At 41.0% G+C, this 15,137-nt stretch overlaps 1 long non-coding RNA gene across 1 annotated transcript; it reads right to left on the bottom strand.

Annotated features, from left to right (window-relative positions):
- Positions 1-4,974: 4,974 nt before the first annotated feature.
- LOC135251155 (uncharacterized) lies at positions 4,975-10,221 on the bottom strand. Its single transcript, XR_010329091.1, has 3 exons — positions 9,977-10,221; positions 7,560-7,820; positions 4,975-6,992 (listed from the first exon to the last, which is right to left on the bottom strand). It is a non-coding gene; the product is annotated as an uncharacterized LOC135251155 (long non-coding RNA).
- Positions 10,222-15,137: the final 4,916 nt, after the last annotated feature.

The following is a 15,137-nucleotide window of genomic DNA, read 5'->3' as shown; positions in this document are numbered from 1 at the left end:
ACAATGAATTTAGCAGCTGGCTTGTAAACCATAACATCATATACTTTGTATTAAGAGGCTGGCACCACCTTCTAAAATCATTTTCATCTGCTTGTAATTCCGGCTGTTCTACACCTGCCATGGTTGGCTATTTTTACTTTCAGGTTTTAACGGGCACCATTTTGTCATCAGTTTATTTTCTTCGTGTATTCTCTACAAATTATTGGGTTCTTTTCTTTTGGCTTGCCGCGGGTGTTTTCCAATCCAGACTCACTTCATCATTTCCCATAATGGATTACAGCATTGTGTGCTCCCAGAATTCAATGCTTGACCATTTTATGTTCAAGAGAATCCATTAAGTATAAGAACTGCAGTCATAATTGTGTTTTGTGTGCGTACAAAAATGCACTTCCCTAATGATAGGTTACATTTACAGAGCAGGAAAACAGCTTCCTGACAGTGAGAATATCCATTGTTCTAAATTTACAGAAGTCTGTCAGTCCTGAGATTGTCTGAAATTATATTTTCAAAACTCATTCTTGTTATTACAAAGAGGTGTTACTTTCCAGCTTTGAGAAGAGGCCCAGCTGTTTAGAGATGTGGTAATGTGGTACTGAGTGAGAGACTAGGGTTTGGTCCCCAGCCTCTGGCAATTAGCTCCATCAATTACTCACAACCCCCCTCAGCTTAAAAAACAACATGGGGCCACAGCCACAACACTGGACAAATCCTGGTTCAAATTTGATGACAATACTACCAAAAATGAACATTATGCATTGTTTTTTTTCTGAGCTAGGTCTAGACATCTTTCCAAAAAGGCCATTTTGGAGACTATAGGCATGTGGAAGAAGTGAACTGAAATGAGTTCACTTTCCACCTGCCTGTCACCCTCCCTCTCCCCCTCCCTCCCCACGTCCCCTCGTGCATTACATTCTTAGCATGTGTATGGAAAATGTTATGGTTTGTTTGCACAGGAAGATCAATGCCTGTTCTTTTATCCAAGCCTAACGACCTATACACCATTATAAATATAATTCCATTGGCTAAAATGCTTCTCAGTCATACTATAGTAGCTTGCCATTGGCTGGCTGTGTACTGGGAAGAAGTTATGCTCTTCATGTCGAGTTGTTGCTTGCACACAGCAGGTCCCATTGGATATACTGAGGACTGCTTGGCCAGTACTGCTCAGTGAATCTTTGTAATCAGAATCTTGTAATCAGAGAATAATGATTACAAGACATTAAATACTGTGTCTTTGTGTATATTCTGTTTGTGCTGATACCCTGAAAAGTGCCAAACTCTCAGTGATACACTGGTATTGGTGTGACACACCAACGCATAACTTCTGAGCAGAGTTGTTCTTGCATATAAAATTAAAACTCAGATTTCTCCACAACGTAATACAGTTACTAATACAAGAGAGAAACATTGCTAATTTGTTATGTTTAACAGGAGGTTTAATGTTTCTCCCTTTCAGATTCCCTGTGGTTAAATGCATAGGCACCTCTTGGTCTTCATTTACAGTATTTACATATATGTGATATATGTATGTATGTGTATGCATTTCATTTTGTGGCACCCTTTGTGAACACACAAGTAATACAAAACAAGACCATATCCACCCTGTCTGCCATTCTACGACCAACATCACATCTTTGTCGATGTGAAAACCAGCTGTGGGAAAGGCTTTGTGCATTTTTTTTTTACAAGAATGTCGCCTTCGAAATTTTTTTCCTTTTAATTTTTTCCTCTTTCTTTCTTTTTTATCAGAAGTATAGAAATACCCACCCACTTCTGTCATGTGTGATTGGTTTTCCTCCAACTATGACATGATACACCTCATCTGGTTCTAGTTAGGGTGGGGCACCCAGAGGAGGCATGAAAAGTGAAGGCGAATGTCATTACAAAGCAGATCAAGCTCTATTAACATGTTCAGACGCACATGACAGACGAAGCTGTGAGGTTTTACACACAAACCTGTGTTTGGCTGCGGTCCTGCATGGCAACTTCTGGCACAGCACCCCCGTCGAGCGTGCGGTTTGTGGCTTCGGAGCCCCTCCTTCTTGCTTCTGTTGCCGCTATGTGACTAGTGAACCTCTTGTTGCACACATTTCAGCGTCATTAAAGTGCTCTCCAGCGCCACTCGAGCAATAAAGAACAGAACGTTTTTGGCAGGGATGAAGCAATCATGGGCGTCCTTTGTTTTGCGACTACATCAGGCTACTGCTGACACCCCTGCACCCCCCATCCCCTCCCCTCCCCTCAACTCCAATAGTGCTCACCCCCACCGTAGCAGGGGGTTGAGTTACGGTACATCTCACCCATGTTTGAGCTCAGGGCCTCTGCAGAAGTAAGCCAAGGGAAACAGGCTCCCCGCACGGGGCTAGTGTCTGCAGCACTAACCGACTCCAATCACCAGCATGTTATGAAGAAAATTATAATGATATAAACTCTTAGTTAAGCTATGTGTGGTCTGAGGTAGGACTGTGAAGCAATATGCCAGCAACAGTCTAGAATAAAGCTGATGGGGCACCTTTCTTTTCTTCAGAATGTATGCTGCGTGGCTAAGTTTATTGTACTGCAAGAGATGAGGAGTGCATGTACGATGCACTGAAATTTACATGGCAGTGTGAGATTTTTGGAATTTCATCATGTGAATATTTATACAAAATGCTGTTCAAATTTAGCATAATCTACATTTTAAATACATATTCATATAAATTATACGTATGCATTATATTAGAAAATAAGATAACATCACACGTCTTTACCTGGTGATCCACTTGTCCCTCTGACTCTTGGAAACTTCCTGGCCTCCACATGTTAAATGTGGAAACTTCCCGGTCTCCACATATGACATGTTTATACATGTATACAGCTGTGGAAATAGACATTTTTAATTCTGGGAACTGTCCCCGGAAAAAATAAATGAAGTGGCACAGAGGTGAACCTTGAATAATTTTACGAAATAGTGATGGTAGATTTAATCATGGATTAAAAAATAGTAATACATAGAAAAATCAACACAAGCACAAAACATCTGTTTTTGTAATAACGTTATCTTAAGTAGGTCTTAACCAAGTTATACAAGTTATGCATGGCCACTGTACAAAAGTATCTGGACAATGACTCAATGGATTAGTATTGTAATATCCATGAGATTGGAGAGGTGTCACCTGAGGTCAGAACGGTAGCACAGACTCCAATGTTCTTTGAAGCCTTTTTTGTTTGATTTATGGCTTTCAAAAGCACGGCTAAAAGAATAGCCTAAAATACAGCTGTAGTTTTTCACTGCAGGTCTGGTTCATGTGGGTAAATGCTAAAACGTTATTTCAAAAGCTGAAATGTTCCCTACATGTCTTCAGATTACGTGTGAAGGAAGCTAATAACAAACCTCCAGGCTGACCTGCTTTTCAGTGTAAAAAAAAAAAATGCAAGATTCATTTCCATTATTCCAGACACCCTTTGATTCCAGCAGAAAGCAATCACTCTAATTGGCCATGGCAACACTGATGAAACACTACAGAAGATTTGGGGGGGGGGGTCTGCACAGGGGGAAACAGGATCGGAAAAATTAATCAATATCATTAATCAAGCACAGGATGCTTGTATTAATTGAGTCTGCTTCCCATTACAGCTGACCAGACATGTGCAGGGCAAGGTCATGGTCGGGAACTGCAACCCACTGACCTGATCTGGCCCCAGATCCCAGGTTTCACAGCTCTGCGCTTCAACAAATCAAACCATAATTAGCCTGAGTCCGTCAATGTGGCCCACAGCATGGGGGTGGATGTGTCTACAGCTACCTGTATGTGCAGCTGCAACCTGGCAGGACCGCTGGTAATATTTCATAAGCCTACCAGGTTCAGACACTGACAAGTTTCCGGTGAGCAACACCTGCGCTGCCACTGTCCTGGGTGTGGCGTGTGGACGGGGAACTTCCAAATCCATTCTGCGAAAGAGACAATAACATTGACTTTGGATGACTGATGAGTGCGAGGGTTTATCAGACTTATGTCTGGTGTAGGCGTTCTTGCCATAGTCTTTAGGTACAGTTAGTCACACATTGTCTTTCTTTCATTTTGCAATCTCATTGTAGTTCTTCTACAGCTATTTGAAGTAATTGACACTTCCCATAATGCCATTCTGGGAAGAATTTACAGATGAGATTGCTTAGCCACTGAGCACATTAGCACATTGGCTCATTTTATGTGGTTAAAACAGTTAAGGTCATGTCAGTATTGCGGTTATGTTCATCATAATAAAGCTGGGTTGAACAGAAGAATTGTTAAAACCAGAACTGGGCTTCGTTATGAATGATGAGAGCACACTGGTCCACATAACATACAAGCCGCAGAGCTGCTCTTAAAGACTTTGATAAAGATAACATAATTACTTAATGTAAAATCTTGCATTTATAAAGAGTACGCAAGCCTTCTTTACATCTTTTTAACTAACATATAACTTACAAGAGACTCAGACAATTGTGTCTGGGAACTTTTAAAAAAAGGGGTTATAAAATGTGATAAATGTTAAAGAACTACCTCAAGTGGAAAATTCTTACGCAAAAGCAGTAATAATGGATTAGGAGGTGCGGGTGTGGGGATGAGGGGAATGTGTGGTGAGTGGGGGGTGTGGGGGGGGTGGATGTGATGTGGAGGGAGGAGGTGTGTGGGAGAGGGTGTGGGGGGGGTGGATGTGGGAGGAATGTATGCTAGGGTGTGGGGGTGAGGTGGATGTGGGGGGAATGTGTGCTAGGGTATGGGGGGGGGTGGATGTGGGGAGAATGTGTGCTGGGGTGTTGTAGATGTGTCAGGCTCAGTGAGAGCAGCTGTTGGGCCCGGGATAGGCTAGCTGTGTGCTTTGGCAGCAAACGTGTGCACAGGAGCATAGAGACCAGGCGGCCCGGCTTTGAAGTGGCGCTTGCAGATGTGATATTTTTCTTGGCTTTGCCAACCAAGTGGAAAATACAATGTAACCAAGTTCTCATCACTGCCCAAGTACACGGGTTTCTGTTTAGTTTTTATTCTATTTTATTTCTTTTTTAATGCTCTCTTTGCCTGAAGGATCGATGGGAGATTTTTAACAGGACACATACTCTCTAATTCCCCAAATCCAAAACTCAGCACAGCGCTGTTATATCAAAGCGTAATATCCTCCACCCCTCCAAATTCATTTTGGTCCCTTGGAAAAATTATGCTTTGCCTTTATGTCTGTGGTCTCTTCTATGGTATTTAAACATTATTATGTATCTTGTATTGGTAATCTGTTGTTATTTCTCACTTTTGATTTAAAGCAATCTTCAAAAAATAAATATTGTTGTAATTAATTTGTCTGGCTGACGTCTTGTAGGGGCTTTCATCCATAAAAAATACATTACACATACACTATTTATGACCCACCTAGAAGGTGTTAATTAATAGTTTAAAAAAAAAAAAATCATAACAAATTGAGCTAACAGACATGTTCAATAATGTGTGACATTATAACAATTCACAGAATGCAATTTTTTGCACTTTATAATTTGCTTTGTGAAAACAAAAACATGATTCAGATATAAAACCTGAAATTCCATGTACAACTATATATGTACGATACAAACGCACGGTACAGTGGAAAACGGAACATTAAATATTTACCTAAATTAAGTTCTAAAGACATTACAGGCATTTAGCAGATGCTCTTATACAGAGCAATTTACACAACTTATTACATCGCACTTGCATTGTATATCTTTATATAGCCAGACATCTGCTGAAGCAATGCAGGTTAAGCACCTTGCTCAAGTGAACAAAAGCAGTTTACTACCAGGGAATAAGACCTGTAATTTCTTGGTTACAAGACCAGTTCCTTACGCTTTACCCTATGGTACTGAGGCCTCCGTATCAAAGTTGAACTATGGGTTGCTTAATGTTTTGAAATATGCAGATTATTTCAGCGACATGCCTCTCGGATTGATTCTACTGGTTTAAAACCTTCGAAAATGGGCTCTACTACTCCTATTCTAACTACTGACTAAAACAGTTTGTTTGTGTAGTTATTTCATAACAATCCATTCTGTGGAACACAAGCCCTGTAACATGTTTATATTAGTTGTTCTTCCATCATCGCATTGCTACCCTACAGTAGACTTCACAGCCTACCAAATTTGTATGTGCGATCCTTGCAATAAAATGGCTTTGTATTAAAAGACATTAAATAAAATTGTAGAATGAGGTATTTGTATTTTATTAAATAATAATTAATGTTTGTCTGCTTTGTTTCAGTCTTACTAGGCAGGGTTGATAAAGTGAACATAGGAGTCAGCATAGGAAAAAGGAGAGCAGTAGCTTTCTGAAAATTCAACAAAGCATTCTTCTTTTTTCCCCTGCATGACACTAATATACTGAGAGGAACCCTATATGCCACACAGGGTGCAGAAGAGAGCAGTGCCATTTGAAATGCCATCGATCTCAGCTTGGGAGGTAGGAGCAGTGGTGACAGTTGTTTATACTGTTAAGCATCTGAGACAGTCCAACAGAAACACATTTCTACCAGTGAAAAAAAGGATGAAGTTCATCTTTAACACTGGCTTCTATCAATAATTTGCACACACACACGCGCGTGCACACATACACACACACACACACACACACACAATGTAAAATATTTGTGTTTAGGTTGTATGTTCCCCAAAATGACACTGACATCACTCAATAGATTTATAGCGCCTTCTGGACAAAGCCAAGATTCCTCTGGGTGGTTGTAAGGATAGGAGTTTGGTTTGGTGAGGGAGGTTGGGAAGCAAGGCTGGGGGAGGGTGAAGGGAGAGTTCACTGTGCACTGGAAAGACTGGATCTTGTGCTGTTGGTCTGGGCAGGGCTGGGCAATCCATGGGGAGGCCCATCAAGCCCAGGCTGGAAGTTGGTTGGCTCCTGGCAGCTCAGCTCTCAGGTGGAAGTCACTAATGAAGATGTGGCTGCAGCATTGGCCCTGTCACAGGAGCTGTAAATCAGGCCAGAAGGTCACCACCCCTGCCAAGAGAGAAAGAACAGATTCAATCAGGGAGGAGTCACACCCGTGGCCATGCAGAAAATGAAGGCGGGCACAGGGTTTCACTTGAGTGCCATGACAACAGAACAAATACCAAAATTGGTCCAGGCCACAGTGAGAAATGGAAAAACAGAACAGACGTCTGTGGCAATGAATAAGAAATGAATGCACTTCAGAGAGCTGTCTATTCTGCCCCAAAGAAATTCCCATGACCAGACCTGCTAATCAATTTTTTTTGTCTCATTTTGACATGTGGAATTTGCAGGGGATATCTATGTTCAGACCGACTGCAAAACTTTTGGAGCAATGGTCAAAAGGATTGCCAATTGGAGGCGACTGCAAGGTCAAAACATTGTGCACACTGTTGCCCAGATGCCTCCCCTTGTGGATGCCGGTGCGTCTGTTGAATTCTTCAGCCAAGAAAACACAACACAGAAACCACATTATTTTAGTAACCCAGAGCATAAAAATACACTTAGCGTCTAAAAGAAGGCTTTAATGTGAAGAAAGTTTTTTACATGTGGTTTACAACTCTTTGACTCCACTACCTTTGGCTGGCTTTTCCCTCTCAGCTTGGTGATTGCTGTTTGCTCAATTGCGGTGGGTTCACCGTCATGCCCGTTTCTTAATGGTGTGCCGTCCTCTGCTTTCTGCAGCCTGATGTTCCCATTGGATGGCGTGCAGTTCCCATTGGATGGCGTGCAGGCCCTTGCCAGGTGTGGTTTGGCTGGTGAGGTCATTGCATTCTTGTCCCTTTGTCTCTTGCCTCACATCTGCTCCTATCTTCATCTCTGACAGCCGATGATTCTCTGAGAAAGTGATTCAAATGGACACTGATATTCAGGATTACTTTAAGACTTTCCGAATATGGCCTTCTCTCGCCTCCTCATAATCATAACTCCATGCTGAGCTGGGTCATCTGTCACTGACCACCCAGTTTGGTGGAGAACATCAGCAACCATTAAGGGTGTGTGGTTTTTGTAATGTATATTGTTATTAATAAAGACAGCATGTCAGTCGCACTTTAGGATTTTGGGAATATTTATGAGCATATAATCTGGGAAGGCCTCCTTCTGATCGGGATTCACATGGGATAGTCATAAATTGTGGCACGGCATAATTGTGTGAGATGGATGGGATGATCTCGTGTTAACTTTGTCCTGTGTGCTACCCCTGGAGCGACTATGTATTCCCACCAGGGGCCGTCTTCACTCTTCTGACAGACTGGGGAACAATACTGTGGTTTATAATTGAGCCGTGCCCTGAAAGACGACCCCTTCCCGCTTCATTTGAAATGGACTCCATGGCCATAGAGTAATGTATTGACATAACAAGTCGCCTTGCCGGCACACCAAGGAGCTCTCCCATACCGCACATATAGCGTCCATCTACCCCCAAGGTTGGCTAATCGCCCAGCCAAATCGTTGATACCCCTTGTCTATGTACAGTAGCTGAGAACACCCACATCTCTTGCTCCCAAAATAAGACATGATAGGAAGGAATTCTGACCCCTGCTGGCTGGGAGGGGTGTATTAAGTGTTACACCTCTTCGGTCCAGAAGGTGCTGTCAGTAACTTGCAAAATAGTGGCCTGGGAGTTCAGCTGGCGGTGCTCTGAAATCTGCCTTCCTTCATGAGAAAGCATATTTCTCTTCTTCAAAGAAACCACAATTGGTTATCTGAAAAAACTATAAAGCTTTCTTTGTTCACTTCACAATGAATAGCAAAACAAAGAGAGAGAAGAGGGCAAAAGAGAGAGACTTTGACGGTCGATGTTTCTTTATTGAACACATTAAAACCTCCATCATTATCTAAAAACTCCACCCTTAGGCACACAGAGCCATGCCCCCCAAAAAACCTGCACCTACATCCAAAATTCTTTTTTTTTGTGTGATTCATGCGGTGAGTTATACCAAACTGTAAAGAAAGTTCCACTGTATGACTGATGAAACCCTGTACCACTGATGAAAACTGTACCTCCTGTAGATGCACTCTCCAAAACAAAAACGTACACCCAGCCACACAAAAAAATTTCAAGACTACCGTATAACAGATACCCAAGTATTAATTTAGGCCAGCCATGGCTTGGTTGCCAGTTTCTTACGTAGAATTCTTTGCTGTAAGCCTCCTGTCCTCATTGGCATTGTGAGTTTATAATGCACCCTCCACCTGTACCCCAACATTTTCTGATTCAAATCGTCTTCTACCGCTGATGTTCTCGTATATCCTGCAACACTTATATATCTATACACTATATATCTCTTGTTGAAACTGAAATTTATCAGTTTTTTATCAATTATTTCTAGTTGGGGAAGCTCTATAGTTCTCCAGAGAGGGAAGGGCTCAAGTTCATTCCACACAATGTGCCATTGTGGAACTAATGTCATTGTTTGGACAGGAAGTCAACTGAATTCGTATTGTACTGCAGGTGAAAGTCATATTATCATTGAAGTGGAGCTGTAAAACCTACAGTAACCAGGTCTGAGGTGACAAATTACGTTATTTGGTGCAATTAGTCCAGGCAACATAGTTGTCATATTTGTAGCCGTTTATACAGCTGAATATTTACTGACACAATGCAGGTACCTCCCTCTGAATCTGAACATGCAACCGCTCCAATTAGTTGGCTATCTCACGACACATCTCAAATGAGTTAATCACATTTTAACTTAATTACAGTACAATTTCTGTCTAACGCTATAGCATGACAAATGTATCATGTTCAACAAAGGAAGTCTCATAGTCTGTGGCTAAACACCTTTATGATTCATGTGTACGCAGACAGTATATTATTGTTTGAAGAACAAAACAATTTTTTGATACAGTTTGAATCAATGTGTGTGTTTATTTAAAAATAAATATACCCTGATTTATTTTAGGCGCACAGGGGAACATCAGTGTGCTACTGCAGAGCTCTAATCAATATATTTAATGACGCTGCAGGAGCAAAATAGCAACTTGCTCACCATAGAAAGCAAGCATTCGCAGTCCTTGGAATCATTGAGTTTCTTAGCTGCTACATTTTCCCCCCTTCTTTCAGTTGCTTTGAATGTTCACTCGTATTTCCGAGCCATGAGTCAGGCAAGCCTTAATTATTACTTGACAAGCAGTTCCTTGTCAGTCGTCACAATAAAAGGTATCACTGCTACCGTGTAGTATTTATGGAAACTTGAGCGGCGCTGATGAAACAGCAACAAACGCGAGAGGATTGTGTTTTGTCCCCCTACCAGGCAAGAGGTTATTTATAGTTCATATTTTCCGGCTGTTATTCTCGGGTGCAAAGGGGTGGATTAAATTTACACAACAATACAATTAAAATTTCCATCTAGGAAAAGGCTCGCTAGACACCAGGATTAGAGAGAGCATGTTCTTTGATCATGCGCAACGTGTGCTTTTTTGCTGCTTCCAAAATGCCTTTTATAAATGTTTGCACGGGAGCAGCTTGCGTGTGACACGTTAATAAATGACGAGGCAGATACTAGGTCTGCTTTTTATTGTGGATACAGAGCTTGTGTCTACTGCATGCGCGTTCCAGTTGCCAAGGGCTTCGATGTTGAACTGGGGGGAAGCAAATAACGCGGAGGATTGCTGGCGTGATGCAGACACGATTTGAGCACATGGCTGAACCGCGCACTTTCCTGAATGTAAATTTATAACACCCCGAGGAGACGTCCGGGCAATGTCAGGAGAGTAACTCCTCTTTGGTTGAAATACTAATGTGTTTTACCTGGCCAATAAATCGTTTGGAACTGTCATAGACAAGGCAACAGAGAACGGTTACCATAAGGACCTTAGTTGCCAAATACCGATCAATAGATGTAACCTCTCTGACACGCACAATACATCTAATTTGCTGCTTTTACTCTGATATATATTGCTCTCCAAGTGTCAGAGCCATTTGAAATTTCCACGATCGCTGAAGACACACTCCACCCTGGAGGAGATTTATTTTCACACATGCTGGAAGAGGTGTCTGTAATCCCTCCCCACCCTGCCATTGTTTATTCTTCCGCGCCGTGTGAATCTGAGCAGAGACCGTGTAAAACAGGTCCCGGTTTCAGAGCCCTTCACTGGGTCTAAATGAGTTCGGCTTGATCATAGCACAAGAGCCGCAATTTTCCAGACCGACAATGAGGCTTTGTGTCCATTAGCAACCGGCAATCACTAGCAAGGGCTAAATAAGCGTCACATTCTTTTGAAGCTCACTAACGAAACGAAGCATTGCAAATTGCGTGTCTGAAAATATTTTGAAATGGAAAATATCATTTTCTTAATAACTTTGTTTAGTCTAACATTCTTCTTTGAAACAATCACTGAAACAAGCAGTACAACTCTCAGCCCCGCTGAAGAAACAGCCCTAAAATGTTACACTGCCCAAAATCTGGATCTGATTATTCTGTTTTTATTGTGCATAACTGATGCTGCATTTTTGTTGTTTGTCAGTCATGGTGCTCATTACATGCCCTTTGAGTGGAAAAACTGTGACAAGCTTCTTCTGAGCATGTTTGTTGACTTAAGAATGTAAGCAGTCAACATTCTTTCTTTGTATGCCTCAGAAGTGAATGGAGGCCTGGTTTCTGTCCATCTGTTGTGTAGGGCTAATGGGCTAACATGCTTCACAGAATTAAACCTGCCAACCACGACACCCAGGGCCAGCGGGTGAAATTCCTGTGTCCGGGACAAAATTTTGTCTGTGTGTATCATTCAATAATATTTACCACAAGTTCACAGACCATTGCATTACCCCCTCCTCTCCCCCCCACCTCCTCCTCCTCCTCCTCCAGAGCCCTGCACAACATACTGCCCCTCCCTCCCCCCTCCCCCCAATGGTGGCCCTGATGATGACACCTGTGATTAATCAGGATAAGACACTCATCATAGTTTGTTTAATAAAGCTTTTCTTCCTGTGTCATTTTGAATGTTCAATTTTCAAATAGCGTGTGTGTGTACGTGCGTGTCTGTGTGAATGTGTGTGGGTGTGCATGTTTCTGTCTGCTATAAGCCATAGCTCCTTTTACTTGTGCCACTCAGTTTTGTGTTTAATGCACTCACACAGGACTACCTTTCATGAGACCAGAACTTTAATGGAACAGAAAATTAAGCAGAGCTTTTCTTTGATCACCTGTCCATGTACACTATGTACAAAAATGAACGCAAATGTCCCAATTCTGATTCAACCTTGAAATACTCAAATTGTCTATTCAAATTCAAAGCCCAGGCTTTCAAAATGTGAGGGGACAAAGTAGTGGTGCTACCAAAAGGCATAGCCCTTTTTCAAAGATGATTTAAAAAAGACTCAGGTTGAAAAGCCTGCCAAGGGACCAGGAGGAGACAAGTTCAAGCAGACAGAAATAGAAAGTCTGGGAATGCAGTCTCTCTCTCTCTCTCTCTCTCTCTCTCTCTCTCTCACTCACTGTCAATTCAGCTCTGTATTTACATTTAAAATTTTATTTTCAAATAAAAACATTTAAAACATCTGAGACATTTAAAAGGACACTATTAGAATTCAGTTATTTATTATTGGCACCCTTGAAAAATGTTAATTTGTACAAAATAAACAACACAGTGCAGTAGTGTATGCTCAAACTTATGGGAAAATGACCTACTTCCATCTTAATAGCATTTTTATTGAGCTATGCATCGTGTTATACGTGTAAAATCCCGTTGTCAAAATGATCACCTCCCTCACCTTCAAATTTTTGATTGTGCTTATTTGCGTTAATATGTTTTTTGATCTTTTTATGTTTTGCAGGGTCTTTTGGGTGTTCTGCAACCAGTGGGCCAGGACCTGTTGTTAAGATCAATGGCAAATCCATCAAGGACATTATTGCCAAAAACCTGGTTGAACCTGAACCATTCAATATTATTAGATGTATTTGTATTAGATTCATATTTGTCGGATGAGACAAAATTGGAACTTTTATGCTTAAATGTTTACCTCTGGTGCAAACCCAACACAGTGCATCTCCCTTCTCAACAGTATCCTTACTTTCAAGCATACAGTAGGACCAACTGGTGGTGATATAATGATAGCAATAATACATTTTGTTTGTAGAGCACTTTCCAGGCCACCGTTTCGAAGTGCTTCAGACAATAAAACATTATAAAACAAAATAGTTAAATAAGTATTTTATGTGTCTGTGCACAATATTAAGGGGATGCTTCACAGCAACATGGACTGGGAAGCTTGTCAAGACTGTGATGAGATATGTAATATATCAGTGAAATGAGGAACATATTTTTTCTGATGTACACAATGCATGCAGTGCAATGCAATAGGAGGAGAGCTGCATCCAAGAACAGGTTAGCATCCAAAAAAACAGATCTAGCTCATTTAAAACTAGAATCAGTGAACCTAAGAGCGCCATCTGGAGACATGATAAGAGCTCATCAGTTGCAAGAGACATTACAGCAGGGCCACACACCAAGGGCTGATCTGTTTCAGAATTTTGTGCCAGTTTCTGCTCTTGAATATTTAATTCGCTAAATCGTATCTTGATCTGACATTTGTACTGTATTAAGCACCTGCAACCGCTGCAGACCGCAAGTGTATCCTAAAGATTTTACTGTGCTCTAGTGCAGGAATGAACCAGCATAGTTTATAATGCTGTCAGAAAATGAAAGCTAAGGTAATTGGTTGGAACAAATATCAACACACAGAGTTGTGCACCCCGGCTTCACAGAATGCTCTCACCCGTTAAGCAGGCAACAGTGCGTGGCCATGATGAAGTGTCGGAGGTCCCAGTTAAATCAAGAGTTAAATCTCTTAGACCAAACGCTTGGGTGCATAAATTAAATACTGTAAGTCCTTTTGGAATAAATAGGAGTTTGACCTCAGCATTTTCCTTGGAATCTTTAGGAAATTGATTTGTATATGGTTTATTATTCCATCTTCTCCTTTATATATTGCTATTGTCTCTGGGTTTTACTATAGGAGCAGCCAGGTTGCATCACAAGAGGAATCTTTGGAATGTCAAATTTGTATGTTGCCTGGCATTTGGTTTGTGTGGAGAGTTATTGCAATTACAGAAATTGCAATTACAGACTTTTTGGATCCTGTCCAAGAAGGAAACATCTATTTCTGTCTACTAAAGTCTTGAGACTGGCACAAAAAAATGTACTCTTCAACATGACAATAACCCAAAGCATAAGCTCAAATCTACATTAGAGGGACAAGTCAAGAATGGGCATGTCAAAACTTTAGAATTTTAAATCAAAATTGGGGTCTAGACTTAAAAATTGATGTCCATTGATAATACCCAAACAATATGACTGAGCTTGAGCAAATTTTGAGACCTGAGAATAACCAGTTTCTACGTGAATTTTTTTTTTTAAATACAAAATGAGTTTTACACATATTTGTGCTCTTTATATCATCCCCTCCACATGAGGATGGCATTAAACACCTAATAAATGTAGTCAGATTGAATATCCCAGATATTTAAATTTTAAATGTCCAGAACTGTGTTCGAATTACAGGGTTCTATCTGCATTAAAACAGAACTAAATCACAAAATGTCAAACTAAGAAATGAATCAGATGTCTTTACTTGTGAAGTGATTTTGAACATGATCTCACGGAGATGGCTTACAGTTCCAGAGGAAGAAAGCTGAAAATACATGAATTAATTAGGGATTTGATTGAAAGTAACAATTCATGTGAAGATGAATAGCACCAGTCTTATGATGATGAGAGGTAAATTGATTGTGATTGATGAAGAAAAAATAAAAAACTAGCCAATTGACGTCAAGCCGTCAAGAAAGCTTGCAGGCAAGCTAATTACATTAATTATAGCCACACAGTTGGTCAGCAGAATGCTAAACCTCTTAGTTTAGGACAAGCAACAATTTAAAAACTCATCATCCACTGTTTGAAGTCTTACATGATTCCCTACAAACTGTGCAGTAGTTGCAATGTGAACAGTTCATATGATCCAATGAGAACTTTCACTGCCAGTGGCACTCCATTTAAACTACATAGTGTGATGGGATCTCTGGTTTTACGTCAGATAAGAGATTGGTCAGAAGCGTCATCATTAGCCATCCTACCCACTTACTGTCCATGTATAACATCCAAATGGACAGACCATCGTTCGGCATAGCATTTCTGTTTGCGGCTCGACAAGCC

The sequence above is a fragment of the Anguilla rostrata genome, chromosome 3 (genome assembly GCF_018555375.3).
Source record: "Anguilla rostrata isolate EN2019 chromosome 3, ASM1855537v3, whole genome shotgun sequence".
Taxonomy (NCBI): Eukaryota; Metazoa; Chordata; class Actinopteri; order Anguilliformes; family Anguillidae; genus Anguilla; species Anguilla rostrata.
Note: the sequence above shows the minus strand (reverse complement) of the source record. Positions and strands in the feature narration are given on the sequence as shown.